This window comes from Centruroides sculpturatus, unplaced genomic scaffold (genome assembly GCF_000671375.1).
Source record: "Centruroides sculpturatus isolate CEXI.00-Female unplaced genomic scaffold, Cexi_2.0 scaffold1235, whole genome shotgun sequence".
NCBI lineage: Eukaryota > Metazoa > Arthropoda > Arachnida > Scorpiones > Buthidae > Centruroides > Centruroides sculpturatus.
In genome coordinates, this window is record NW_019385386.1 from 193811 (window position 1) to 215237 (window position 21427).

General features: G+C 24.3%; 1 protein-coding gene across 3 annotated transcripts in view; it reads right to left on the reverse strand.

Annotated features, from left to right (window-relative positions):
• LOC111638397 (leucine-rich repeats and immunoglobulin-like domains protein 1) overlaps nucleotides 1-21427 on the reverse strand; it is a 71696-nt gene that overhangs the window by 17163 nt on the left and 33106 nt on the right. The window contains exons 1-2 of one of the 3 annotated variants that reach the window (XR_002758859.1): nucleotides 16888-17029; nucleotides 16607-16723 (exon numbers count right to left, since the gene is read on the reverse strand). The exons of 1 other annotated variant lie outside the window; for it this stretch is intronic. The gene's annotated coding sequence lies outside the window, so the exon portion shown is untranslated. Of the gene's footprint in view, nucleotides 1-16606; nucleotides 16724-16887; nucleotides 17030-21427 lie in introns of those variants that run through there. One more of the 3 variants, XM_023384101.1, reaches the window with a different exon arrangement.

Consider the following 21427-nt stretch of genomic DNA (forward strand, 5'->3'; position numbering starts at 1 on the left):
TTACTTTTAACATACAAACAATTTTTATTGAAGAAAGCACAGATAATAATCTAATAAAAAGTTGCTTTATGAAAAAAAGTAAAACATTTCTCAGATTCTGACAAATTAAATTTCATAATTTTTCTGTTGTTGACTATTTTTCTTATCGTGTTATAAAGAAAAATGTGACTTACAGTAATGAATGATCTATATATGTTGTATATATTTATTAAAAATATATAACAACATCTAAACTGTACTTCCATGGAAGTACAGTTCAAAACAAAATTTCCTTTTTTCCTGTTTTTCTTCCTCCTGTAATTTATTATTTTCTACCTTTCCCTTCTATACTCAACATACCTGTTCATTGTATTGATCTTATGAAAAAGAAAAGAATTAGGCTACAAACTAAAAATAAACTTTTATAAATACTACAACAAAATAATAGTCGAATTTTTATAATTAAAAAACTTCTAGTAAACATATTCTTTGCTTTCAATTTTCTTCTTAATTTTGAAAATTTTGAAGATGGGCGTAGTTTAATTTAATCTTATTAATATTTAAAAACACAACTTTTGAATTAACTTGTAAGTATAAAGATATTCTTTATACTTTCTGAGATTTTTCTATTCATTTAATAACACTAATGATTTACTTTTTTCCCCTGTTTCTTTTTCATTTATAAAATCCCCATATCAAGTTTATAATTGCCTTTTTAATTCATTTTTTAGACGAATACTTAATATTACATATAGAAATTTCTCCGCACAAGTTTTTTACTTTGTAACTGTATAGAAAAACTTAATTAAGAGGAAAACACAATTTAGAAATACGGCTCTGAAACGAGTAAACAACTGTAAAAATATATATTTTTTAATGCTATTTAATTAAATTTTTCAAATCTAGTTTTCTTATGTCGNTTATAACAATTAACTCGGTAAATATTTTATAATAAAGTTATTTTTCAGTTATTTTAATCATTAACAATGTTAAACATTCAATTCGAATTAAAATATATTACAATTTGACAAACTAGAATCAATATTTTAGTGGAATTCGAACCTGTAATCATACAAGAGACGATAAATAGGTCTATTATATGAAAGGTTTGGGTTTTGTAGTATTGCTACTGTAACAATAAAACCGCTAACCATTTTACTATTAAAGTAACAAGATTACACACCGGTTAGTTACATTTAAGCTACGAAATAAAGGAACATTCATCAAAACAATTTAAGTAACAGGAGGATAAATGAAGCGAAAATTATCCAATTTATACGTAGAAACCATGATTTATACAAACCCATTGAGTGCTCATTTGTTAGTTTTAATTCTTTAGAAAATGAACTACAAGCTTACTTCTAGAAATATCATATTATCTTTTGATGAACTGTTATGGTTACCACCCACATAACTCAATCCACATTGGTAATTTTCGCTAATTAATGCTAATAAAATTTATTTACCTTAACAATGAATATAATAAATTCTTCTCTTAAGGATAAATCAGAGCTAAGGAAAATGATTGCTAAAAATTACTTTATTTTTCTCTTGCTCTTCCTTCTTTACGACGTATGCGTGCCGTTAAGAGAAAAATGGCAAAAACTAAGATAATTAATTTGCATTGTTATTTTAAATTTACAAAATTAGTTAGAAAACCGCGCCGATATCGATTTTTCCAACGAGTTTAGAAAACGGAACAATTCGATAACGCTAGCTTTGTTCCCTATTATCCGTGCGTGTCGATTATTAAACGTTCTCGAGCTACTTGAAAAAAATAATAATAACTTTTAAAAATCGATTATACGTTATTAAACAATCTATATAATTACAAATTAACTTAAGAACCAATTTAAATATTCTTTTGTCAAGATGTTCCGTATCCCACTGACAGGAATTAAAGTATTAAATTTAGAAAATCCTCTTTGTGATTTATAAGATTAAATATGACAACATCTATACGGATAATCGAGAATTTTGTTACGTTTAAAATTCAAATATGTAAATTTCTTCTTTCTGAAAAAATAATGGATGTATATGTAGGGGAAATATGTATCATTTTTCCTTGCGTGTAGGGAAAGCATCTTCTATTTTTTCTTCTTGCTTCCTAAGCATGAAAAAAATCATAGTTTTAGTTCGTTCAATTGGGATAGTGTGCAATTTCATGTCAATTTGATGTCACTTCTGCACTCCTTGTTATAAAAGTAAAGGAGTGATGTCAAATTGAAGTACAGTACATAACCCTTGCTATAGCAGAACAAGACAAGATAAATTGACGTAAAGATGTACACAATTCCAGTTAAACGAGCAGATCTATGCAGTTACAATCGAAAATAATTCATGTTTTTTCTAATTTAGGGAATTTTCCCTGAAAATAAATATTTTATTTGATTTTCAAGGAACATGATATATGCCTATGATATATATTTTCTAAAATTATAAAAATAAAATATATACTTCACTATATCTAGGCATATTTCCCGAAGTATTGATGCTTTAAATCATAAAATTGCTGATATAAAAGGAAGAAAGGAAGAAAGATTAAAATTGTAGGTTAACCTTTAAGAATTTTTAAGTAAAATATTTTATATTTTAAAATATTCGAAACGTAAGCTATGATATATATTTATTCTATTTTTTACGTATAAGCTTTCTAATGTTTATTAATAACTAATTTAAAATAAATCAATATTTTAATTTCTTCAGCACTATTTAAACTTCATTAACTTGACTTAGCCGTGCTTAAGATTGTGAAATGTAAAATTTTCCTTTCCTTAATGTTCTATCCTGAGTGCATTCAAGAATAAATGTACTCGAAGCACGATATTATCAAGCATTTTCGATTATTAAACTTCAGCAAACACTCTTAACAACTGTTTTTTATTCTGTTTGCTGTAGCAAATCTTTAATATTCTTGTTTTTTTTTAATTTTTTAAAATTACGATGAGGTTATATATTACTTAACAAATTGCAAAAATTATCTTAATTTTACTTCATTTTTTAATGAATAATACAAATTAAATTTATACAATTTTTCATGTTTAAATAATTGTTAATCTTATAATTTAAGCTAGAATGATTTATTATGTTTTACAACAGGATTAAAGCTTTAAGAGATAATAAGGAGAATTTTATTTTTACGAGATGATAATTAGGGAAGCAATAATTTTGCTAGAGATAACATAGGACACACCAAAAAAGAGACGACAGCAATGAATCTATGGATGTTATCGCTGAGATAAGAAGTTTAAAACCTTTTAAAGTCTACGAAGATAAGAAAAGGGTGGAGTTAGCTAGCATAAGGCGTTCTGTGTAAAAATACACCAAGAAATTGCCATTATTATACATTTAAAATTGTCATTTATTATAGAGAAACAATGATATAAAATCTGGAGAGATGAAACTACAAAAAAAAATTAACGAATAAAATAAATTTACAGTACTGTTATTGATACGTTTAAATTTGTTACATTGCTGAAGGAGTCGAATTGAATATCCATTAAGGTAAATTTGTCAAACCTTATAATTAATTCTTTTAAGGACCATTAATATCCGCCATTTATTCAATGTTATTATAACATTTAGAAATTAATTTATTAAACTCAATATGTTAATTTATTAAATGTAATCTTAAATGGATAATATATTAATTTATTGCAGAACTTGAAGTATATATTATATAAGTTATAAAGTTTCAAATATAAATTAAAATTATATCTAAATAAACGTTAAAAATAAATATTTAAAAAATCAACAGGATTGATTTGTTTATGTTTCAAAAAGTGGCGAAACTTATTTTGTTTGATATCTTAAACTGCAATGTGTTACATTAAGGTCCAAAAGAAATCGTTACAGTTGAGATCAACCAGGTCCCTGCGGATTGAGGCCAAACATGTTTAGTGAGTATCGATTTTTCCAAAACTACATTTCTCTTCGGAATCTTATACAAGTAATTAATTTTAAAGAAAAGCTAATAGGTTTGTAATTATGATATATTCTTTTCCATTAATTTCATGTTTAAAAAAGACGTAAACAAATATCTGACACATTCAATTGCAGTGATATAACGATTTAAGTATAGTTACAGCTTAATTTTTTGTCTTTAGTAATTTTGTCACATTTACAATATTATTACCGTTTTTACATTAAATTTATCTAATTATTACTTGAATTATTTTACTATAGATCTGCAACAATCATACTACCTTATAACAAATTATCTTCTCCGCGAATTAAACGTTGTTTCGTGACAGAAACTAAACAGTTACAGGAAGAAGTGAGCGTGAAATTTCATGTAAAATAGTCTTGATAAATAATTCAAGTATTTTTATAAAATATTTACCTTTATAACATATTATATAGGCCTATATATATATATATATTCTTTATAATTCCATCAAACAATTTTTCTGGATAAGAACTGTTTAAAACATTGACTCAAAATAAGAAAAGAACCAAAGAAAATTTTATTATATTAGGTTTTAGACAGATTTTAATATTATTAAAATATTATATAACTAGGCATTTTCGTTAAAATGTCAACGCATGAATGATAACGATAATTGCGTTTAAGCGGATAAACTATAAACTGAATAATTAATCAATAAACATTATAATGGTACTATTAAGTATATTAAAGGAATGGGTTGGCATGAGATAGAATAACTGAAGTGAAACGATTGGAAAATTAGAAATGTTTAGCAAATAGTCGTTAGCGTGTTAATCATTTGTTAAGTCCAGTCGCAGATTGTTCTAACATTAAGTATGCAGTTTGGTTGCATATAAACCGATTATTGCACTTCGAAGATTTTAATTTTGAATAATTGTATATAAATTTAAGTCTTAAGAGGTTTAAATCAACATTTAAAAGAGATTTAAACATAGTAAAAACTTCAGTTGTTTTATTCTTCTCTTTCTCTCTCGTTAAAGTACAGTTTAATTAGTATTCTAAAACTTCTCCATTATTGCAAATTCTTCGATAGGAAAGAATGCGACAAATTTGCTGGAGATAGATTATTTTTATTCTTAAAAGACAATCCTGATTGATATATTAGGACGAATATTTAAAGCGTTTAATAAATAAAGAAGAGAAGAAACAAATTCGAGAACAAAGAATTGACCCCAAATTTAGAAACGAAAGATAAAAGTACAAATGTAATTTTGTTAATCTGATTGGTTAGCTATATAACAGTTAATATCTTCTAACCAATCGGATTAAATATAATATTAAAGGTCGTGTATATGGTCTGTAATCTGTGATTTAAACATATACATTGATAGAATTACTCGCTCTTCTCTTGTGCTAATAATTAATTTCTATAAGTTTAGGTAAGCGCAGAAATTATTTATGATGATAATGATGTTACTAATCTGTACAAAATCGAAAAAATAATAAATTTAATAAATTTAAATTAATCAATAATCTTGCAAGAAAGATTTTAAATTAATCAAAAGTCTTGCAAGAAAGATTTTAAATCAATTATTCCTTAAATCAACACGAATTCATAAATAAAATTCACAATAATTTTCACAACTTAATTCATATTAATTCAAAAGAATAAATTCTGAAAAATATATTAACATATATATGCTCTGTTGAATAGAAAATGAATATTATAATATAATTTTTGTCAAATATATAACAGATTCAGAAACAAAAGATGAATTCCCTCAAAGGAGTCCTTATTATATGACATTACTATATCAGATATTTGAACGATTAAAATTTTTCCTTTTTTCTGTTATTTTAAATTAGGAAACATTACAGTTAGTTTCGTTTCTTATTTTCAAAAATTCGAATTTCAATAGAGAAATTACGTATAAAGTATTATTTTATTCGTTCTTTCATGCAGAGATGAGTAAGTGAATAATGAATGCGTTCGATAGTAATTATCGAAAAAGAATTCTTTCTCTTATGTGTCATTTCAACTATTTTAAGTGAAAATGAAAGTGAATATCTGAAACGATCGTAAAAAAAGTGATTAAAACACAAAGATTAACGACACAAATAAACACTGAAAACTCTTCACAACAAATCCAGAAGTGGGTTTTATAGCTTAAATTTAAATACTATTCAACAGGAATTCAAAATATTTTAGTCAGGATTCTTCATTCCAACATAATGAGTATCCTTTCCTACTATATACTTTTTTCCAAAAGTTTTTCATAAAATTTCCTTTCGAAATTCTTTCGTTATAATATACTTTGTTCTTTACTTAATGATCCTTTCTTTATTTTTTATCATTAAATATATTTATATTTGTACTGTACATAAACATAAACAAGGCTCTAATATATATATATATATATACATATTTGGCAAAGTGAAATCTTCGATATTTTTGCTACTTTAAAGAAATTTGTCTTGATTCCATTAAATTTTTTAATTCAAAAATTCATTAATATTTAATCAGCTTTCAAGAATAAAAAAGTCAAACAAAGTAAAAATTAGTAATAAATGTCACAAAAGTGAATTAAAAATAAAATAATTGAAATTAAAAAAAGTACTGTATAAAAAAATTCAAAACAGATCGAACAAGAGCATCAAAAATCATCACATTTTATAATCAAATTGAATTTTTTTTTTCGCTTTCAACTACAAAAATTCGTTTCAAATTTAATTTTATCCATAAACTGAAATAGGTAGATGATTTTATTTCATTTTATTTTTTACTTTTTACTTTTTTAAGTACGAAAATATTCGAAGTATATTGATAATTTTTTTTACGTGTATTGAAAACGTGATGATGAAAACCATCTAGGCAGTCAAAACAACAGAATTTCCATCGATTTTACTTTCAAAAATACTAGAAAATACAAGCAAAACGGAAAAATGTACCAATGATATACTATAATGGAATACGCTAAATAATTCATAAGGTTTTTGCATAATATTGTCTAGTCCTCTAATGCAATTGCATAGATCGCTCTCAACAGAATTTTATCATCGAGTGCAATCTGTACAGAAAATAAAAACGAAATTCAAATACTTTTATACTAGATAAAATAAAAAAATCAACAAACTTGGAACCTTTTAAGTCAGTACAATTCTTTCTTGCAAAATGGATTCATAAAGACAAAATACAATAGTACTTGCACTGACTAAAAATTGAATTTTTAAGCATGGTTTATGATGTAAAAGACCTTTATAATAAAGAATAAAAGGTTCTTAAAAATAAAATTAAGTCTTATAAATGATAAAAAATGAAAGAATCATTTTTGTACCCAAAATAAAAATATTTAAGATTAACTTTATTAAAATTTCATTATGAAAAATAACATTTTTTGTAATGGAAGATCTTTATGAAAAAGTTTATACTGTAATGTGTTTAAAAAATGTTTTCCATACTTTTTTATATAATGGGTAATTAAAAGTATTTTTCAGTAAGATTAAGGTTATATTAAACGATTCATGATAAAAGCGAAAATACTGTACAGTACTGTGTATATTTGTAAAAAAAATGAAAGCAAATGAAGATTTGTATAAAATTAAAATCTTTATAAATGAGAAATACTTTTATATGAAAAACATCAATAAATCTTATTTTAAAATGAAAGTTGGCCACATAAGCTCACAGGAAGGTATAATCTTTTCGTGTGAGGAATTCAGATTCAAATCCTCATATCTTATAAAAGGTTCTCTGGTCGGATTGTGAATAGAGACCTATCTTTACCTATCTTTTCTCGTCTCTTAATCATTCCAACTCTACTGCGAGTCAGACCTCTTGTAATGGACAAAGCACACGGCAAACTGTCCGTTACAGAAGCACACCTTTGTGTAAAGTTCGATATATTCTTTACCTTGAAGTGTACTGTACTTATGCCATGAATTACAATGTTAATTTATATTGAAGAAAATATTACTTTTAACATACAAACAATTTTTATTGAAGAAAGCACAGATAATAATCTAATAAAAAGTTGCTTTATGAAAAAAAGTAAAACATTTCTCAGATTCTGACAAATTAAATTTCATAATTTTTCTGTTGTTGACTATTTTTCTTATCGTGTTATAAAGAAAAATGTGACTTACAGTAATGAATGATCTATATATGTTGTATATATTTATTAAAAATATATAACAACATCTAAACTGTACTTCCATGGAAGTACAGTTCAAAACAAAATTTCCTTTTTTCCTGTTTTTCTTCCTCCTGTAATTTATTATTTTCTACCTTTCCCTTCTATACTCAACATACCTGTTCATTGTATTGATCTTATGAAAAAGAAAAGAATTAGGCTACAAACTAAAAATAAACTTTTATAAATACTACAACAAAATAATAGTCGAATTTTTATAATTAAAAAACTTCTAGTAAACATATTCTTTGCTTTCAATTTTCTTCTTAATTTTGAAAATTTTGAAGATGGGCGTAGTTTAATTTAATCTTATTAATATTTAAAAACACAACTTTTGAATTAACTTGTAAGTATAAAGATATTCTTTATACTTTCTGAGATTTTTCTATTCATTTAATAACACTAATGATTTACTTTTTTCCCCTGTTTCTTTTTCATTTATAAAATCCCCATATCAAGTTTATAATTGCCTTTTTAATTCATTTTTTAGACGAATACTTAATATTACATATAGAAATTTCTCCGCACAAGTTTTTTACTTTGTAACTGTATAGAAAAACTTAATTAAGAGGAAAACACAATTTAGAAATACGGCTCTGAAACGAGTAAACAACTGTAAAAATATATATTTTTTAATGCTATTTAATTAAATTTTTCAAATCTAGTTTTCTTATGTCGGCTTCTTTATTTTTTCAATAATTAGTAATGTAATCAGATTTATTTTAATCCATATATTAATTTAGAAATCATAATTTTATTTTAAAAATTGATTTTTGAGATCTGCTTTAGATTATCTTTTTTCCTCGTAATTTTTATCGATCTGACAGAATTATAAAGTAAAAAAAAAAAAATTTAAATCAACCAATCAGCATTTCATTTTATATATTTGTATAAATCAATCGTTATTTTAATTCAAAAATAGATGCATTATGTTTACAGTGAGTCCAAGTTATTGTACAAAGTAAACATGACCAATCACATTTACAATAAATCCAAGTGACGATTATCAATCAACAAACGCATTTTACTTTTATTCAAATCGACCAATAGTAGCTGAAATTAATAATAAAAAAATAAAATAATCATATAAAATTAACCAATCATTGCTTACTTTAATTTTGTTTTCGTAAACAACCAATTATCGCTTGATTAAATCTCTTTCTAGATGCTTTGAATATTAAAAACCAATCAGAGCTTATTTCAATTTCTTTATTCTGAAAACCAACCAATCATCACTTGATTAAATCTTTCTCAAACTACCTTAAATGTTAACAACCAATCGTTGTATTTTTCAATTTCGTTATTCTCTAAAACAACCAATCATCGCTTGATTATATTATTTTCAGCTTAAAGCTAACATTAATTAATAACCAATAAACGGAGAATTTCACAAGAAAAAAGTATTAATATTTGAAATTGACCAATAGGCATTAATTGTTTCATCTATTCCATTTAATTAGCCAATAACTGTTTAGAATATATTAAGATTTTTAAAAATAACCCAATCGTTGTTATAAAAACTATTTTAAAAATTTAATTCAAATCTAAATAATAAATCAAAGAGAAAGACGTAAATCGATTAAATTTATATTTGTAACCAGCGTAAAAATATGAAAATTAGTCCAAGCGATGATTGGTTAAGATATGTTTTCGTGATAATTAAACTTTGTTTAATTAATTTAATGATGAAAAGTGAGAGTTCTTCGTTAAAATATCTTGTTAGCGAGCTTTAATAATAAACAATAACAACAGAAAAAGAATTATAAAAATAGATAAACTCCTAAAATTAATTAATCTAAATTTTAATAAAAATTCTATTATTATATTATTTATCTAAAAATGAGCAAAACACAATAAATCAAATTGGTCAAGTTCTCAAATTTTAAGGCGCAATATTCATTTTGAAATAATATATGTACTTTACTAAAATGTTTGTGATGATCATAAAGCATTGAAACTGTGTATGGGAGTGAAGTTTTTATAGCATATTGAACTTAACTATATCGTAAAGCACAATAGTTCCATATAGATGGACTACATGGAAGATAGGATAATAAAAGGCCGCGATACAACTACACCGAGAAAATAATATCAAGGATAGCTGAAAGAAATGTCTCAAGATATTGAATGCATCCGCTTTATGCTGCATTTCACGCAGGTTTTAGAAATTCTTTCCAACGTCGAGAAGTAATCACATACAACAGCTCTAGAACGATGCAGATGCTTTTTCTTAATCACCACTTTAAAATTTTACTTTTTAGCAAAGAATGATAAAAAAAACACTTCTAGTTTATCTAAAGCTATTAAAATATTTTAATAAATATAACAAATTCATTACAAACGCATTAACAACTTGAAGAAAAATCATTAAATGAGAAATTTTTAAAATTTATTCCAGTATAAAAAATTGTTCAAGAAAATAATTTTATCTGATAATTTCAAAATTTATTTTTAAGATAATTTTGTATTAGACTGTCTAAGTAAATAAATATTTTATTTATTTAGTACTGTTTACTAGTTAAAGTAATGTAGTTTGGTATTCCCTAACGGAATAAATATATTTTATTTTGATTCTCTTTTTAAAAGAGTCATTTAAAATTGATTTTTGATATTCCTTTTTATATCGTTTACGTATATAGCCGACTTCTTAGCCTCTTTTCTATTCCTACTTTTACATAGTTAGAAAACTTTTTCTTTTGTCAGTTGTTATAAAGTTAAGCCAACAAAAGTGAACAAAAAATAAGCAACAAAATAGAATGAAAAGTATAATAACTACTGGAAAATTTCTATTCGTTATATATTTTAAACCATTATTTTTCAAAAATATTTCAATCTAATATATGGACTATAAATGTAAAAGTCTCTTTGGAGCTCTTTTTATAACTCTAACCATTACTATCTATTTAACCTTATATTTATCTACATATTTAATATATAATCCAGTTATTAAATTTATTTGAAAAATTGAAACTTTCAGTGATAAAAAAAATATCTACAAAGTTTAAACGTAAAAAATTTTCAAACAGATGAAGAAAGTATCAAGCTACTTCCTACGTAGGATATAACTTAAACAAATGTAAAAATATGCAAAAATATATTTTAAAAAGTTTCAAAATAAATTAAATACGACACGATTCTTATGAAATGTTCCAAAGAAAATTCTTTCGAATATGTTCAACTTATTTATTAGATGAAGTTTGATATTCCCTCTTGGAATCAAAGTATTTATTTTGACGTACCAAAATCTTATATAAGCTCTTAAAAATATATAAAAAAATATTCTTTTTAAAAACTCTAGAAAACTTTAAATATTTTTAAGTGAAAGTTTTCGTATATTCTAAAATATACGAAAACTTTAAACATATGTGCTAATATATAGAAGATATATTAATTTAAATTTATATGTAAAAACTAAATCCAAAGAATACAAACTATATAAAATATAAAAGTACGCGTACAGTAAGTTAGTTAGTCTGTATGATCCTATATCCAGTTTAGCTATAATACTATCTTAGTAATAGGGATCGATAACAGACGTCTGGTAAGGCGAGATAATGCAGATTCTCTAAAACTTGAACACAAATTTTATTTAAGAATAATCACTTTAAAAAAATTAAAATATGTTTGACTTGATTAAAATTAACCAACAAAATAGATTAGATAACGAACGATTTTAAACTTCAAATTTTTAATTAAATAATAAACTTCTACATTTCGGCGAGTCAAAAACATGACGAAGTTTTATAGTAATCTTAACTTTTTTCTTTTTTTTTTGTTTCGGTTGTTTTTTTATTTATTTTTTCTTTCTTCCTGGCAGAAAATACTTGTTGTTTCTAACTTAATTTTGCAATAAACGTGAAGCGTTTTACCTGTATTGTTTGATAAAATAAAGAAGAGGAACAGTTTTCTAATTGAGTCTCCTAGAAATGGCGAGAGACTTTTGCAATATGATTTATGGTACTTGATGTCATAAATCATAAATTTTGGAAAGAACACTAATTTTGATTGATGTGATAAAGATATCAGAATTGAGATCAGATCGATATGTCAGATTCAATATTAAAGAACGGTTGGTATGTTGAAAATGTAACCCATCGAAGAAAAGTAGAGAAATGTGGTTAAAGATGCCGAGATTGACGTATATATGTATAAATGAATAAAATTGTACGTGAATTTCAGGCGAGATTAAACTTCATTCAACTTTAGAAACTTGTAAATTCAAAAGGAAAAAATACATTTTATGACAAAAACGTGCTTAAGAAGCACTTTTGAAACGTTTTTCTAACGTGAATAAAAAATAAATAGAACCTTATTTCTTGATCATTTCTGTATACCGTGTCTAGAAATCTGACTCAAATTTTTACATCACGTATAGATGTTTTGATAGATTCTTCCTAAGTCAGCTTAAAAGCTGTTTTGCTGCAGGATAAGAAGAAATTTCGATCCATTTGGTTCGTTCTGTCGATCTGAAAGAAACTTATGATGGCATGGCAGTTATTCTCAATGCAGTATAAGGAACACGTGTGGTATATTTGTAACGATTTAAAAGTGAGTGGACTCTTAATTGGCTTTTAGATAGGTTTAGCAGAAATATTGTGAACTCCAGCTGCAATTTAGAAGCATTATTTACTTAATAGATGCAATAATGAGGAAGAAAAATCATTTAGAAAAAACAAAAAATTGAATTATCTACGGAAACAACGTAATTAATAAAGAGAATACTAGATTTTTTTATCTGATTACACACACGCAAAATACTAAATATCAACTAAAAATCTGATAAGAAAGATTAAAATACGAGTTAATATTCCAGATAAGAAGAGGCATTACACCTAACTACTTTTAATATTGTACCAGTTAAATACACACACACACACATATATTTTAAATAAATTGTATAAAAACTAAACGTAATTTTATACAATTAATTAATTAATAATTTATGTATCTAGGCCTATTTGGTTAAACTTGAAATAAATGCAATAGATCTAAGTATTGTATCCGAGTTTAAACATATTAATTAATCATATATCTAGATAATATGCAAATTAATGTTATAACTAATTGTGAATTGTTATACAAGATTGACCGTACGTAAATGTTAGAAGATAATGGAGGTAAAATCAAGAACGAAAATTTATTACTTCAATAGCCTAGATGTAAGATTTACGCCAAAATAGAAGATAGTTTAAAAGTTAGTTAACTGAAATATACGTTATTTTAATAACTGCATGTTAGTAAACGCTCGTAAAATAATCTTGGTTAACTGAATTTTGGGCTATCCTTTATTGATTAGTGCAATAAAAAACTTCAGGGTGGATTATTTTGTTTATTTACTCTTCTCTAACCAATCATTGTTAAGGAAGATAACATTTCTAATTAATTTTGTTTTGTTTCTTGTGTAGGAAAACATTTTATTAACAAGAAATTTCTTGTTTAATTTTATTTTTCCTATCATTTTTCAAGAGATTATTTAATTAAATTTCCTACCATACAGAATTTAATAATGAATTTTAAAAAATATCCCAAAGAAACAACTTAGATTAAGAATATATGCTTCATGATTTATTGCGATAATTAAACAATTAAACTGTTATATACAGTCTGTTACTGAGAGAGAGCGTTAGTTGATTTGCATACAATTTCGACTGAATAATGAATGATATAGTATCTCGACTAAGGATTAAAAAAAGCCAATAAATTTACAAGAGAATAAAAAAATGTATATATTTAGAATTAGTTTATGAATAACATCTCCCGCTGTTTGGTTGGATTATTGCAAGAAAAAATAAATTTAATATGATGTTAGTGAAGAAAGTAGATGAATGCAAGGCATATATCATAGCTACCGTTATAAAGAATAATGATTAATTACTTTCATAAGGATATTTCTTGAGTTTACATGTTAAAAACACCGAAAAAACAAACTGAAAATGAGTTTTTAAAGATTTTTGCGAAGGAGAAAAACTTTAAAACAGAACTAAATTTTATTTAAAACCTAACGTGTTTTAAATCTAACTTTTATCAAATAATTAGATATAATTAAATTCGGAAAAAAGTTATATTATTATAATTACAAGATGATTAATTAGCGCACTTTCTAATGGATAGAAAGCTGGATAGATCTTTAGAGGCGAGTTAACTATTAAAAAAAGTAAATTTTTATAAGTAATCATTAGAAAATCTGGTAATAAAAATAAGAAAGGAAAAAAAAAACTATAAAATGTCGACATCAAATTTACTAGCAAGTTACAAAATACGATTGCGGCATGTCTTTGAGAACGCCGGATTTCTTTTTCACATTGGCGCTTAGAATTTTTTATTATTTTCTTTTCTTATTTTCTTTTTTTAAAAAATTTGGGTGTTGTCAACGAGGAGCAGGAAGAGAGAAAGCGATTTCACAAAGATATTTCGACAATAGAGCAACCGTATCGGGGCCGATGGGACTTTGAAATGATTGAAGACTACAGTTGCTTTTCTATGGAGAAAGCGAAACGCCACACGAGAAGAAAAAAAAAACTAAAAATAGAATAAAAATCAAGCATCGAATACAAAAATTCGACTTAGCATTTTTTATAACATGTTACATAACCTAGTTACAACATATAAAGTTTTTTATGAGCTTGCTTCCTTTTTTTTTTGAATATGTAATACTGGATAGACGAAAATGATTTCTTAAAAATTGGTTTCTTGTACCTTTATCTATGTTTAACATCTTTCTATTTACTGCACTTAGTTAAATTATATAATATAATATATATATATTTTGGTATAAATTTTTATTATAATTCTTCTATATATNGTGTCTAAGATTATTATTTGAATATTTTATATGCAATTTTTTTAAATTGTAAACTAAAATTTCAAGAAATTGAGCACGTTTATAACATTTTGTAGTGTAAAGAAAAAAATCAATAGATTAAATATAGAAAAAAATGGGATTAGTACGCTTATTCACTTTATTTAATGAATATTTTATTATTTATCGATTATAGGAATCGATTCACATCATGTTACAGATGATATATATACATATAATAAATATACTGCGCAAGCTTATACAGTATGTGTGTGTGTATATATACGAAGATATTATGGAATAGCAAGTAGTAATTTAGGAAAATAATAATAATAAAAATGAAAAAGAAAAGAGTTAGAAAGAATATCATGCAATGCAGCTTTTGCAATATTTGAAATTCAGTCATGCCAGAAGAAAATAAATGTACGATTAAGCTAGGAAAAAATGACGTTTGCAGAATATTTTAATAGAAAAAAATAGCAAAAGATTGATCCGTATTTGTTGGAAAATAGCCAGGATTGCGTTTTATATAAAATAAAATTAACGAGATCGTCTGTAAAGACGAAGATCAAAACATAAAGAGGCAACAAAATAAAAAAAAAAAAGGAAGTATATTTTAAGGGGAGGGAAAAGAGGGAAAAGGGGAATTTCTTGTTTAAAAAAAAAAATATGGAGAGAAATAAGAGTGAAGAATCGTTTACAGTGAAAGAATAAGAAGAGCGAGAGAAGAAGGGAAAAAAATAACAATAATGATAGATGTCAAGTGCACATTTGCATGCGGAAGCAATTCATTTACTGATAAGTGACAAGTAAACGATTTACCTGATTAAGTTGGTGGCTAATATAATGCTAAATAATATAAATGATTCGAGCGAAAACATTTTTTATAAAACATTATTATTATGTAACAATAAGAAAATATTCTAATTATTACGTAAACGAAACCGTAATTATATTATTACGAAATCAATAATCAAATTATTACATATGCAGAAACAAAATTGACAGTTTGTATCTAATTATTGCGTAAACAGAAAGCGAAATTGACGTTATATATATATAGACTATATATTTATTTATTTAAAAAAAATTCTTTGAAAACAAGAATGAAAAATTATTCTTGAAAACAAGGAGTATCAAAAAAAAAGGGGAAAATAGAATATTTTTTTCTTTTATAGCGGAGTATGCAAAGTTTGCTGAAATAAAAAGTTCTTTTTTTTATTCTTGTGTATTTTTTAACTTAATTCACTGTAGAAATTGCTGGTGGATAGGAAATAAATCAAAAGAGAACCGATGCTAAAAATCACATTGTAGAAAGGGAATGAGTTGTTTGATTCCAAGTAGAACGGAAGTTGCCAGTAGATAAGTTTTTCCAGTCGAGTGATGGAGTAGAAAAATAGGTAATAAGTCGAAAGGAAGAAAGATTACTTTATTCAGAAAAACAGATAAATAGTACAAAAGTTTCCAACAGTTAAAACATAAGATGAAAACGAGATAAAGTAAATTTCAATTTAGACGTACTGTACACGACTTTGTTAAAGAAAAACAGAAAAGATAATATCAAAAGCGACTTTATATATTTAAAATATCTTTTAAGATTAAGAATTTCAACATATGAGATACATCAAAAAGGCGGAAAATATGAAAGAAAATTGATTTTTTTTCCACTCGACCGAAATTTTTTAAAAAAGATTCTATTCACTACTACACTTTTCAATACTTATTACGTTCATTTTTCTTGATTTTAATCGCTTAAAGTTATGATTTTCGTGTAAAAGTATCGATTAAATTGTAAAAAACGAATTAAAAATTTTATTAACAGAATGATTTAAGTCTTTATCGTGACCAGAAATATCGATAATAGGCCTAAAAAGATAAATAATTGATATCAATGCACGAAAATAATATTTAGGCCTATATATATAGTCTATATATAAAAGAAATCCATTAAAATATCAAAAAGTAAACAAGGATAAGAAAGTTTAACTTAATTAAATCTATGAAAATAAAAAAAAGAGGAAAGAACTTACTCAAAATATATTCTAGAAAGTTTCTTTATTCTGTATGGGAGGAGGACTTGGACTTCTTTACTTAATAGACAATCGATAACGATGAGATCGATCGAGATCGATACAATCAACAATACTCTGTTAGATTATCCGCATCATCAATACGCCTTTAGACATTATGTAAGGAAAATAAACAGAAAATTAATCGCTAAAAATTCAATGTTTTTTTTTCAAATAAATTTTACCAATAATTTAAAAATTTTATGTTAATATTACGACTGACTTACACTATTTATAGCAGATTAAAATTAAGAATTTATTTATTTTTTTATATTATGAAATTCTAAAAAAAAACACTCTATTTTTATCTCTAATAATTTTTCACTGTATAAAATTTTAATATTGATATCTTCCATTAAAATATTATAGATTACTGTCTTAAAATGGAGGGCGATAATGGCGATTTTTATATGTTAAAATACGAAAAAAAAAGTAAGAAATTATGAGGGAGAGGGTAGAAAAAATGGAAAAATAATAAAAATTAAAGGAGTTATATTACAAGATCGATTTCTCTTCTTGATTTATATTTTTGTAGCTTTATTTTTAATTTATCAAATGCAAATTTACACACTTATAATATTAAAAATACTAAGAAAGTTTTGTGTTTATGTATAGATAACAGTTTAAAAAACTTATTTATTATTCAAAAATCTTTAATAATTTCGATGATAAANGTAGTGTAAAGAAAAAAATCTTCGAAATTCACATCGAAAAATAAATTTCGAAAGTGCAGCTATATATCGCTGTTGTCTGTCTACAGGGAATTTTTTTCATCTGATATATGGAAGTTGACGTCTCTACCTTATTTATAAAATACTCAATTTATAAAATAATTCAAAAATAGACAAATTATAGCCCATATAGAGTATTTTTCACTGACAACTTTACTGTACTGGTGCCTTTTACAACTCACTACTACTACTAGCAAGGTAACAAAAGAAACATTTTAAGAAAGTGTTACCTAGATAAACAAGAAAGCATTTTACCAACTGAAAAACAATCATTCATACGTTTAGTATTTATTTTTTTTATTCTAAAAATACAGAAAATAAATATTTATCATGTTTTTATATATTTTAATTTTCTTAAAAGAAGTTTTGCATTGGAATATTTGTTGATACAATTGATGAAATCAAATTATCCTACGAATGTATTTTCTTCTTAACAGATAAAGATTTACTTTTATTTTATTTTACTTATTTCCACCCCCCCTCTTCGTTTCGTTATATTTATTAGATCAAGGAATAAAAATTGATGTTTACATTCGTTCATGTGAAAAACATTACGGACCAGTTGCCATAGGAACTAAATTGTATACATGAGTTTTAATACTAAAAAACATAATAAGAATAATAAATAATACATGCATCAATAAGATATTTAAATTTTCTTATCATGTGGTTTTATTACATTCTTTTCATTTATTTATTTGCCTGATAAATTCCGAGAATATGATAACATTAAACTTATCTTCTATCAACTAGGTCTATTTGCATTAATGGTAAAATGATTTTAAAAACGAAATATACTTATATTTTAATAACTGTAAATATAGGTATTATTAGGGGATTAATTTCGACGCGGTTTTTACAATGGGAGTGACACTCGTCGCTTTAATAACATGGCTAAAATTATAAATAAATTATTTACTACTATTTTATATAAAGTTAATACGAAAGTTTGAATTCTATTTTACCACTTTTATAACTTTTTATAACTTAATTTTTGAAAATAATATTTCACTGCATCAATTTCAATTACTTTTTTCAGGTGAAATTTTAATTATTAATTATTTGGTATTTTTTGTAAATTTTTTTCTTTCATTTGCAATTTCGTGTTCAATTTATTTTGTACCTTTGTAGTTTTTATTTTTATTTTTCTCATTTGCAGCTTTTAAGACGACATTTTTTCACAACAAAATTCCATTTATTGCAATTGTTTTGTTGATATGCTTTCAGTTATTTTCATTATCTTTCATCTCAATCTTCAATCATTCTTTATTATTTAGTATTTTTTAATATAATATGTATTATATATATATTCTTACAAATTTTTTTATTTTTTTTCTAATTTAACTCANTAAATAAATCATTTTCGATTTATCAAAATCCAAAGAGAAGAGAATTTAATTTCCAGTTTAATCAGTTAATAACCAAAATTTATAATGAGATTTTGAATTGTTAAATCAGTAATAGTTACTAAGACATTAATAATGCTAATTATGATAATTAGACTTCAGTATCAATAGCTCTTATTAGCTGCAGTTATTCTCAATATCAATAACGGATATTTAGTAATAGTTATCCTTAACATCCCAATCATCCGATGTCCTCCTCATCACTAGAAACACTTGTGGAGTATGATAAATGGAGGAAACACTTTATCTTCAACAAACGGGAATTACATCTACTTCAATCCATACAAAATAATTTATCGAAATAACAATTAAAATTTACCACTAGCTCTCTCGAAATATTCTTAAGAATTTTCCTTTAAGAAAACTAATTTAATATAATTTTTTTAAAAGTTACTTTTCTTTCTAAAACAGTAGAATTATCATTAGTGTGTCATTAATCAACGAAAACGTTCATTAAGAGATGAGATTTTGAACTTTTTCCGATTCATTTAATCAACATTGATGTTATACATCCGTCTACAAAGTGGAATATATCATTTATATGAAAGTAATATAAAATAAAAGACGGAGAAAGAGGAGAGAGACACGCCTAGAATAACGCTAAAAAAGTTAAATTCATGTTACACAATTTTTGTAATAATTTAATTATCCATAAAATTAATGTACTGTACAGTATATTAAAATATTATCGGATTAATTCCAAAATTTAATTTCTATTTTTTTTTTTTTTTTTTTTTTTGGAAAATTAAATTATTTTTATCATTGCTACTACACTTTTCAATACTTATTACGTTAATTTTTCTTGATTTTAATCGCTTAAAGTTATGATTTTCGTGTAAAAGTATCGATTAAATTGTAAAAAACGAATTAAAAATTTTATTAACAGAATGATTTAAGTCTTTATCGTGACCAGAAATATCGATAATAGGCCTAAAAAGATAAATAATTGATATCAATGCACGAAAATAATATTTAGGCCTATATATATAGTCTATATATAAAAGAAATCCATTAAAATATCAAAAAGTAAACAAGGATAAGAAAGTTTAACTTAATTAAATCTATGAAAATAAAAAAAAGAGGAAAGAACTTACTCAAAATATATTCTAGAAAGTTTCTTTATTCTGTATGGGAGGAGGACTTGGACTTCTTTACTTAATAGACAATCGATAACGATGAGATCGATCGAGATCGATACAATCAACAATACTCTGTTAGATTATCCGCATCATCAATACGCCTTTAGACATTATGTAAGGAAAATAAACAGAAAATTAATCGCTAAAAATTCAATGTTTTTTTTTCAAATAAATTTTACCAATAATTTAAAAATTTTATGTTAATATTACGACTGACTTACACTATTTATAGCAGATTAAAATTAAGAATTTATTTATTTTTTTATATTATGAAATTCTAAAAAAAACACTCTATTTTTATCTCTAATAATTTTTCACTGTATAAAATTTTAATATTGATATCTTCCATTAAAATATTATAGATTACTGTCTTAAAATGGAGGGCGATAATGGCGATTTTTATATGTTAAAATACGAAAAAAAAAGTAAGAAATTATGAGGGAGAGGGTAGAAAAAATGGAAAAATAATAAAAATTAAAGGAGTTATATTACAAGATCGATTTCTCTTCTTGATTTATATTTTTGTAGCTTTATTTTTAATTTATCAAATGCAAATTTACACACTTATAATATTAAAAATACTAAGAAAGTTTTGTGTTTATGTATAGATAACAGTTTAAAAAACTTATTTATTATTCAAAAATCTTTAATAATTTCGATGATAAATTGAGGGGAAAAATTGCATATTTTTCCTTTCTAAGAAAGGAAATTTATTCTTTAAAATTATTATTATTAATTTGTAGCATTAATTAGTTATTATTATTTTTAATACACGCAAATGAAAATGCATTAATAGAATTAATAATAATAATAATTTAAATGCTAAAAATATAAAATAATTTTAAATTATAATATTAAGTATATTTTCAATAATTTCAGTAATAATTTAAATGATAAATTAAGAAAAATTATATTTTTTCTCCCTTTCAAAAATGCTATTAATTAAAATTAAAATTATTTTTTAACATTAATTAACTATTATTACTGTTAATATCTATAAATGAGTGTATGCACAATAATGCTTTATAGATAAAAATATATATAATTTTAATGAAAAACGTAGAGAATATTTTTATATTTTATTTATTTATTTATTGTATTTTAAAATATATTTACAATAAATTCATTTTCATTAATAATTTAGACAATAAATTGAGATAAAAAATTATATTATATGTTTATTAAATCTGTATTTTTTCAACATTTATTAATTATTTTTTAAATA